This window comes from Lepus europaeus, chromosome 14 (assembly GCF_033115175.1).
Source record: "Lepus europaeus isolate LE1 chromosome 14, mLepTim1.pri, whole genome shotgun sequence".
In the NCBI taxonomy this organism is placed as follows: Eukaryota; Metazoa; Chordata; class Mammalia; order Lagomorpha; family Leporidae; genus Lepus; species Lepus europaeus.
The window spans coordinates 56,910,647-56,921,496 of NC_084840.1; the positions used below are offsets into that span (position 1 = coordinate 56,910,647).

The 10,850-nt window shown below is 39.9% G+C and overlaps 1 pseudogene; it reads right to left on the minus strand.

Moving 5' to 3' along the window:
* Window positions 1–1,367: 1,367 nt before the first annotated feature.
* Window positions 1,368–1,948, minus strand: LOC133773440 (ribosyldihydronicotinamide dehydrogenase [quinone]-like; annotated as a pseudogene).
* Between the last annotated feature and the right edge of the window lie 8,902 nt (window positions 1,949–10,850).

The following is a 10,850-nucleotide window of genomic DNA, read 5'->3' on the forward strand; positions in this document are numbered from 1 at the left end:
TGTCTATATCTACTTGTCCTTACAAAGCATGACACAGAGAGTGACTATCAAGATACTTGATCCTTGAGACCACAGGTGAAGCATTACAGGACATACCAATTCTATATATAGTATAATGTAATATAATACCTGGTAATACAAAATTACATGTGAATTTATGCCTATAACTGAAACATAAGGAATGGTTTTATTTGGAAATTCTGTAAGAATTCAATATTTAGTGTTTTTTCCCAGTACTTTTTTTTCCTGTAATACCAAGTATATATATTGAATTTTGTTCACAAAACTCCAAATATATCCCCACAATCTTATCTGATGTACACATATGCTACACTGTGTCCATTTTTATATGAATAAAATGAAAAAGTGTAAGAGGCATGTAACTGGGGTACAGGGCTATTAAGAAAAGCTGAGGGGGCAAAGTGTTTTGGCAAAGTAGGTTAAGCCACAATGTGTCCCATATTAGATACTGTATACACCATATTGGAGTGCCAGTTCCAGCCAGTCCTGGCTACTCTGCTTCTAATCCAGTTTCCTATTACTGCATCCTGGGAAGCAACGGAAGCTGGTTCAGGTACTCGGATTCCTGCCACCCATGCTGGAGACTGGATAGAGTTCATGGTTTCTGGCCTTGGCCTGACCCATCCCTGGCTATTTCAGGTACTTGGGAAGTGAACCAGCAGATAGAAGATATTTCTCTCTTTCTTTCCCTTTGTCTTTCTGCCTTTCAAGTACCTGAAAAATGAATAAACACTGAAAAAAAATGAAAGAAAGGAAGGCCAAGGTCCCACAAACAGGCAAGGTATTCCCTTACATTATCTATCTTATGTCTCGGGATCATAAATCTATTTCTGTCTTTGATTAGAAGTATATCCATTCATATAAGTAGCAATGCTTCGTTTGTGCAACTTTTTTAGGTAGCGATATTGTATATTTCAAGGTAGCTATCAGAGAGGATTTTGAATGGTCTCACCATAACAAGTGTCTCAGGTGATAGGCTAATTACCTTGATTTGATCATTACACATTGTAAACATATATCAAAATATCACACAATATATATGTATCAAATCCAGCTCTCTGCCAGAGAACTATCTGATAATTAGAAATCACTGTGACGGTGAAGAAAATTGGGTGAATGATGATCTGTTGGAATAGGGTTCTCTACAACTGGATGATGACCAAAACCCTTGATCTGGTTGTTTCAGACTGAAGACAAGCCTCAAGTACACTGTTAAATCCACCTGGTACACTATGCTGTCATTTGATTGAATGCCAGCACCATCTTACCTGTGCGTGTGCTTGGTCTCCCAGTGTGGTGTCCTTATGATGATGTGCAAGTGGCAGAAACTGTCTCCATCCCGAGCATTAAAGGGGTATACACTGGGTGGGCGCTGCCTTCCAGACAGTTTTCAGCCACTGGGCTCATAATGCCACCATTGCTTTTCTTTCTTCTTCTCATGCAAACTCAAGAGTAAAACTGATCTGAGGAGCAGGAACTTTAAATACACAGAAGTGCCATGTCCCATGCTGGAGAGGCCATAGGAAGTACTGAAAATCCCCAATGGTTCTGGCTTTTGTGTAAGTCTCAGCCAAGCCTCTCGTGGTTAAAGAAAGGAGGGCTAACTCACAGTTGAGAAAACCAGAATCGTAGAATTCTGGGATGTGGAAGGCAAACCCTTGGCACTGTCCTTTCAGTCCTTCAGGATAGTCGGCCCGTGGACGGTACAGTGGGAACTGAAACACTGCCAATCAGCCCCGCACATCTTTCTGTTCCTCAATGATGTCACTGGTCAGAGATCTCTTCTTGCAGGCTTCATAGGCTTCCAGCTCCTAACTGAAGACCATAACCGAGACAGCCCCAGTGATATCTTGCCTCGCTGCCCTCAGCTTCAAGTCCATGGTGTACCATTAAGACAAGTGATTCTGCAGCCCAGCTTATTCAATTCATCTATGGTCCCTTTCCTCTGGACAAAGGCTTGGGGATCATCTATGCCCACCGAGAACCCAATTCTTTCAACCGTTCCTTTGCACAATTTTAAAAACAGATTCTTTCTTCTCAACAGATCAGCTTCAATTTTTAAAACATTTTCCTAACATATAATTATCATCTTCCAAAGACCCAAAAGTACTGTCAATGTGACTGAAATCAGAATGTAAATATTTTATAAACAGCTGTCAAATTTCCATTGGCAGAAAACAAAAAGCCCTCGAATTGCTATAATCTAACCAAGAGGCTACATTACTTAATTGACAGATAAGACATTTCTCAAGTTTCCATTTTCCCATCAGCATTTTTAATACATCGGCACGGTGTGCCATTCTGGAAAGTCACAGTGACAATCTATTTGTGGATGGAATGAATTCTGCAATACCGTATGGGAGGTGCCTCCCACTGGACTGAGCTGTTTCAGACACACTCGTTGTACCGGGTATGTCTGCTCCCTAACAGGGACTAACTTCTGGCATCAAGGGAATATTTTCATGATTGTTAGCAAAAAGACCCCATTTTGTTCTTAGAGCTCATGAATTCACTATTTCATTTTTTCCTATGCCTGTGAAAAATATTAGGCTTAGTTTATAAAGCTATGTAAGATTGAAAGTAACGAGCCCTGTCTTCCATCATTACAGATCAGAAACAACACTGAAAGAAATCCTGAAGAGATTATTCTCAAGTATTTGTTGCTATCTGCTATCTGTACTCTGTGTTCCTCTGTCCCATTCTTCCTTTCAACTTTTGCTTTGTTCTTCTGTTTCCTTCTCATCTATGCAATACACACACCAGGGACATCTATAAAGCACAGCTTAATTTCTTTGAGGACACTAAACCTATGCCATTATATGATGCTTCATTTATTCATGAAATAAATACTTACTATGCCCTTTGCAGGGCAGGGCACTGTGGTTTTGACAGTGATAAAAAACAGACAAGTCCCTTCCCTAATGGAAATTAGATCATATTATGTGAGAGAGAAATTATATATTATAAACAAGTGTGATAGAATGCTTCATGTCTTGTCTCTCCTTGTTTTACACACACACACACACACACAGTCTATAAGAGGTTATCTTAATGCACATTAAAATATAAAGTCTCCAATTTTTAAAGGAAATTAAACCTGGCTGCATAGGACAGATCTGTAAGAGTAGATCACAGAAGCTAAGAACTGAAAAAGGCAAGGTAGAGCAAGGGCTGGGGACAGAGCCAGGTGAGCCAGGTAATCCAGGCGTATCCAATGGGAAGAACAAACAGAAGCTCTCAGGAAATAGAAAAAAATAAATAAACTGGAGTCCAGGAACCAAGAGAGAAAACGTACAAGGAGAAATCACATCACTTCAGATTCGTAAGTCATTGGTAATATACGTGAGTTTTTCCCTTAAAAGAAGAAGAAAAACTTGGAGAGCTTTGAGAAAGCTGAAAATGGGAGAATAACAAGATCTGATCAATGTTTGCCAAACTGGATGATGGCTATGCATTTAACTATTCTGACGTGGCAAAGATGGAAGCCAGGTGAGCACCAGGGAGCTAATGCCCTTGGTTAGGCAAGACAGGAAGATAATTTGGAGTGAGATTGTAACAAAAGAGACAGGAGATTGAGGCTGTCTTCAGAAGAAGGTGAAGAAAATGAAAATACCTGGTAACTCTGAGGGTGACAGGCATGATAAAAAAAAAATGGATTCACTAGATATCAGAGCATTTCCCTGCATTAGCAAAGGGGACCCACCCATGGCAGCAAGCTATTATTTTGCTCTAACAGCCTATCAGGAGAGCTTACATTCTCAATTTACAAATAAAGAGCAAAGGTTCAGAGAGGTGCAATGGCTTTTTTTTTTTTTAATGGCACAAAAAAGCTCAGCTATCACCTGCATTTCCAGTCTCTTATTTTCCAGCCCAGGAATTTTTCCATTATCCAGCTCCTCCTTCTGAGTCAGCTCAGTGCGTTACTCAAGATCCCGCATGACTTTCTTTGGAAAGGAATTTCATTATATTACTTATCTTCACCTGAATTATTATTTTATTATATTTTATTCTCAAATATGCATGAAGTAATGGAGAGTGTTAGAAGATAGCTAATAAAGAATTGTAAGTGAAATACTGATTTTGGTGGCTGTACTTAGACCATCAGTTCTAAACTTTAAATTCAAAACAAAATATAAAGCAATATGCTGAGAATTATCTTTTCCTTCACTTGCTTTCCTATGAAATTCAAACTCATCCCGATTTTCCCAAAGCAAATATTTCCCTGTTCTCATTTTTTCCCCAGGGAGAAATATCCACAGGTCTCTTAGTTTTATAAATAGATAATCTATGGGATATTCTGTGTTATTAAACAGTATGCACGGCCAACGCCGTGGCTCAATAGGCTAATCCTCCGCCTTGCGGCGCTGGCACACCGGGTTCTAGTCCCAGTCGGGGCGCCGGATTCTGTCCCGGTTGCCCCTCTTCCAGGCCAGCTCTCTGCTATGGCCCGGGAAGGCAGTGGAGGATGGCCCAAGTGCTTGGGCCCTGCACCCGCATGGGAGACCAGGAGAAGCACCTGGCTGCTGCCTTCGGATCAGCACGGTGCGCCGGCTGCAGCGGCCATTGGAGGGTGAACAAACAGTAAAGGAAGACCTTTCTCTCTGTCTCTCTCTCTCACTGTCCACTCTGCCTGTCAAAAAACAAAACAAAACAAAACAGTATGCAAAGCATTCATGACTGACAGTGTGTATTGACTACCTATAAAATATCATCAGCAACGGAACAAGCCCCTGACCCCATTTGTCAGAACTAGCACTGTGACACCAAGGTACAGCAAATATACCTAGCAGGTGTCTTTCAACTATAGGACAAAGTTCTTTCAGAGCCTCAGCTTTCTCATATATAAAATGGGTCTAAAAACAGCACTACAGTGAAGAGTCAATCACGTATAGAAACATGTCTGGCACAATTTCCAAGTAGAATTGCTACTGAATTATCCAAGTCCACATCTGGCTGTAAGTGTCAGAAGACTTCTCAAGCGTGTCTAAGTTAAGGGATATATTCAACCAGTGCCAGAAGAAATTTGATAGTGCATTTGTTAGGACTTAAGCTCATTTTACTTCCCTGCCCCATTATCCCTGGCTGTGGCTTTTTCCCTTGTGACAAGAGGGGGACTGTGCTTCCCAGGAAGAATGATGGGATGGGAACAACAGGAAACATTCCAAGAGGATTCTCTCTTGAAAATCTTTCCCCTTTAATTGAGGAAGAGATGCTCTCTCCCATGCCCATCATTCAAAATGCTCGGGATAGAATTGGACCACATATCCACAGCAAAGGAGTCTGCAAAGACAAGGACTTTTAAAGTCGGGCATTTTGCTGTCTTTCACAGTACTATAGATTTTGTTAGGAGGTAAGAGGGGGAACGAGCTTTGGGTAGAATATTATCGATGTTTGTTTAATAGAGAAAGTATTATTAATGATGCCATTTAAAAGCAATTAGTTTTATTCCAATGTTGCTGTTTCTTTACATTCATAATCAGATTTTGTATATCATCCTGAATACAGGCACTATAAACCAAGTGGTAATTCTTAAGCTTGCAAGAATTAGACAAGTTGTAAGGGCCAATGTATTGCTATAATAATTCAAACATTTTGCACAATTCTAAAAACTCTTCATATTACTACTGTTAAAAAAACCTGGTGTTAAATTGGAAATGGCATAGAAAATTAATTAATTTTTTTAAAATATCATGTAGGATCTCTGTCTTTAACATGCTGTACACTGTTATTTAATGCTATAACTAGTATTCCAACAGTATTTTTTCACTTTGTGTTGCTATGTGGGGGCAAACTGTTGAAATCTTTACTTAATATATATTGAACTGATCTTCTGTATATAAAGAGAATTGAAAATGAATCTTGATGTGAATGGAAGGGAAGAGGGAGCGGGAAAGGGGAGGGTTGCGGGTGGGGGGGAGTTATGGGGGGGGAAGCCAATGTAATTCATAAGCTGTACTTTGGAAATTTATATTCATTAAATAAAAGTTTTTAATAAAAAAAAAGATGTAAAGGAGAATTCAAAACAAGTTAACTTATTCCAAATCTTAACGTACAGATATTCATCCTATTTTTGAGTTCTGTAAACAAACAACTACAGTGTTATCTTTATTAGGACACAGAAATATGAGGACAGATACAGAGATTTACATTAACATTGCACACAGAAATAACTGTAAATCATGTTGAAAAGCACCGACTTACAAATTGTTCTTCCTTGTTCAACTGTTCTCATAGATTAAGCAATCAGTCCCTTTCTTTAAGCAAAGAGGTCAACCAGACAAAGGATCTTACCTTACTGTACCTTAGTGGAATTTCTGAATGTCATTCATCTGGCCACTAATCAGAACACAGGTGCTAGAAGAGAACAAGAAATGAGGGTTAAAAAATAACCAAGAACACAGAAAAGGGAAAGCCACTATTACACAAAAGGATATGAGGAAATGTAAAAAAAAAAAATCTACAAACATCATGGTGCTCAATCTGCTCATACAACCAATGAGGACAGAAAGATTCAGAGAAATAAGATACTTGTCACTGGCCAAAGAAATGTGTCTTCTGACTTCATCACTCAATAGTTCCACCCACCCCACTGCCTAAATTCAGGAAGGAACACAGGGTTGAGAGGAAGAGGACTCAGAGAAGCTGGCCATCCCTTAATTTGTACTGTAAGATTTATTTGTTTGAAAGTCAGAGTTATGTAGAAAGAGGGAGGGAGAGACAGACAGATAACTTTGATCTGCTGCTTCACTCCCCAGAGGCCACAATAGCCATGGCTAGGCCAATCCAAAGACAGGAGCCAGGAGCTTGTTCCGGGTCTCCTACGTGGGTGGCAGAGCCCCAAGCACTTGGGTCATTTTCTGCTGCTTTTCCCAAGGCATTAGCAGGAGGCTGTGGAGCAGGCAGGACACTGTTGCCTATATGGGATGCTGGCATCGCAGGTGGTGGCTTTACCCACTACACCACAATGCCAGCCCCCATCCCTTAATTTTAGACATAAGTGACAGGCACCTTCTGTTTTCAGCAAATCGATTACTATTGTATGCTGTCAAAGCAAGGTCACAGGGATAATCCCTTGGAAAATCCAGTTTATTCTCTTCTCGCAGACATCATCTAAAATACAGACATGCAATGATCTCAAAACCAGTTCCTTTTTAGCCAGTGGTTAGAATGAAATCTTCAGGAAAATTCCCTAACTCCAATCCAGACACTGCCCGTCACGTTTTTGAATTGTACAGTGACCATTATCTGGGTTACAATCTTAGAAAAGCATTTCTTGTAGAAGGCTAATCAGAGACAGAACAAGAGCTGCTTTGTTCCATGGGAGGAGAGAAAGGCGACTGTGTCTTTGTGAACGATGTCACTAAGGACATGTCATGATGTGGTAAGTACCAAGGAAAAGCTTCAGAATGAGACCTGCTGGAAGAACTCACTGGGTTTTTCTTCCAGTTTTTCCAGAGTGGTGAAGGTCAAGCCTTTGAGGAGAGGATGAGAAGAGGCGATGCTGTGAGAATGAAGGGAACACAGAGCTGCAGGCAGTGGGATTTTCCCAGCAAGGGAGAGGGGGCTTAGCGCAGCCTTCACAATTGTGCAAAGTGCAGAGATGGAGAGTGAACATTGAGAGTTGTATAGCAACTGGAAAGAGTAATGAATAACTGAAATACACATTTGTATTTTGCACGCCCTTTATAAAAATGTTATTTTTTATATTTGAAAGAGAGAGAGGGAGAGGGAGACATAGGAAGGGAGGGACAGATAAAGAACAAGAGACATATACTCCATATGTTGGAGCATTCACTCCTCAAATGCCTGCAATGGTTGGGGCTGGGCCCAGGATTGGAGCCAGCAATTGGGAATTCAGCCCAGGTTGCCCAAGTGTGTGGTAGGTACCCATCTACTTCTGCCTCCCAGAGTACATATTAACCAGAAGCATAAATCTGGAGCAGAACCCTGCATCAAACCCAAGCACTCCGACATGGGATGTGGGACTCACACCCAATGTCTTAACCACTAAGTCAAATGCCTGCCCCCATGTTTTTTAAAGTTTTAATTTCCAATGAAGAGATTCTCTCCTACTTTAGGAAAAGGTGTATATCTGACCTAAGTAAGGCCATCTACATGCCTTATCTCCAGGAGTCTCAGTTGGAGATGTGTGTCTCACAGAAGGAAGGGCTGGAGCTGATTATGCCAGGAGAACCATTCACATTTTACACTGGGAGACTGAGGCTGAGGGGGTGACCACAGGTCAGAACTTGACTCCAGTTGGATGAATCCACTAATTGGCTTGGCCCATTCAGATACTAGCACTCTCTCAGGAATACTATCTGTACATCTGGAACTTGAACAGCAAACTCAGCCACATCACCACTCTCAAGTCTATTACAGGAAGCTACGGGTCAGTCATCAAACAACACTTCCGAGGGAAGATGTAGTCATTTCTCACTCTCATCACTATTTAATAGATAGTTTTTGCCATTAGGGTCTGTTGATGAGCATAGAATTCCTCTTTAGTGGTTAATACTCTAATAGCATCTAATGAGTCTAAGGACAATAGATACTCAGTTAATTCCACTTAAGCACATATGAATCCTCTCTCAGCAACCTACTGACTTGCAAAAAGTGGCTGATCAATAAGTATTTACTATATGGATTTCATCACTAAAATTAATGAATTTCTCAAGCACATTTGCCTAATTTATAACCAGGAGTTTAACATGTTTACTTGTTTATATTGAGATACTCTAAAATAAGTAAACTTGTATCACTCAATAATACAAAACTAAGTAGCACTATAAGTGTTAGTATAAACACTACTCAATCATTAAAGTGCCTGCTAATATAAATATCATGTCCACTAAATGAACTGGAAAACAATAAACAAGGTTGAACATACTAAAGTTCCTCTGATGAAGTTTCTCTAGTATCAGAGTCAGAAAAGCATTCGTTTTGAGAACTAGCAAAGGAACTGGCTTTCATCCTAGCTTCTCTTTCACTCCACTGAAAATTAATTGCACATGACATCCATTTAGGGTTGAGCTTCTAATCTCCAAATACAAATGACAGGCTCCTCCAAACCCCAACAAACAAGGTTCAAAAGGTTACATAATCAAAATATGATTGGTGATTCCAAAGACTGCTGTCATAATTATGCAGTTGGTGAAATAGAGAGGCAAACAAAGCTAGAGACAGAGTAATAATTACAAAAAGTCACAGCAAAGGCTTTTCCCAATAGGCCAAGAAAGTATTACTTTGGTTTAGGATGTATACAAGAAAAGAAATTTAAAAAAAATTCATTCATTTATTTGAAGGTCAGAGTTACACAGAGAGAGGAGAGAGATCTTCCATTTACTGGCTCATTTCCCAGCTGGCTGCAATGGCAGAAGTGACACCCATCTAAAGCCAGGAGCCAGGAGCTTCCGCCTGGTCTCTCAAACAGGTGCAAGGACTAGGGCCATCCTCCACTGTTTTTCCAGGCCACAGCAGAGAGCTGGATCAGAAGCAGAGCAGCCGGGACCTGAACCTGTGTCCACACGGGATGCTGGCATGGCAGGCAGTTGCCCTACCTGATATACCACAGTGCTGGTCCCCAGAAAGGATATTTCTTTAACCTCTTTAAAGTAGTAATTTCATTTCTGTCAGAACTTATATATTTATGGAGTATTGACTCTGAGTAGAGAACTAGAAGAGGCAGCAGCTTTAGACTCTTAGTATGAGAATTTGAAAAGCCCCATTTCCTTAAAGCTTTCCCACCAAATCACATTTGCTTACGGTATAATTATTCTGAGTATGCATATTCCTGTTATCTCTAGAAAGATACAAAATATTTAAGCTGATGTTTTGCAATCTAAGTGGCTGAAAAATAAATCCATAGCTATCTAATTTAGATATTATTAAACTCACTCACAGTCTTGAAATAACTAAGCTTAATTAACTAATTTAACTTCTTATATTCAACTAAAATTTGATCCCAGACTCTTAAAGATAACTTATAAAATTCCCTATTTAATTTCATAGTATACCTTTAATTTGTTAAGTTGCCTTATCTGAAGTTCAAGGTAACATATGATTTGACAAAATTGAGTCTGACAGCCTGGCTTATTGGAACAGGATTATGTGGTTCCTGAAATATATAGATTACGTTGAGTCTGGTTTGCATTAAGATCTTATTCAAACACAGCACTCACTCATATCTGCACCCATTGAGACTTCATGTCATACTCTGATTTGTTTCCATTAGAACTAATTATCAACATGAGATGGTTCTTTCAAATTCATTCATTCCTTGCTAAATGAAGAAAAACAAAAATAATAGCAAAGAAAGAAACTAAGAGAGTAAGTTTTGTTTTCTAGGTGCCAACCTGTTTTTGTTCATAACTTCCAATGTGCAAGCAAGGCCTACAGGTCAAGGGACTACCCCCAAAGTTGTCTATTAAGTAATAGGGAAAGCTAGTACTTAAGCTTGGATCCTTCTTATTCCAAATCCCGCATAAAAATAGTAGTTGTGACACCAACAACTAACTAAACGCTCAGTGTATTTCAGGCATTATTCTTCAGGTTCCCCATTAGGTCCCCTGATCATGGAATCATCATAGCCCTGTGAGGTGGGGTACAATGAAACAGAAGCCTGGTTGTTCTGTGTATGAAAACTCTGCAGGGATCACTGAGATAGCACGTTCTGCTGCTTCACCCTTCTTCATTTGCTGCTCTTCCCCTTTATTCATTCCTTCTCATTTTGCTTCACTCAACTCAGAACAGTAAGACAATGCCATTTTCTAAAGGGTGGTGCTTCAGCAGTCACCGCACGTTTGAGATATTTCATCTGCTCTGACAAT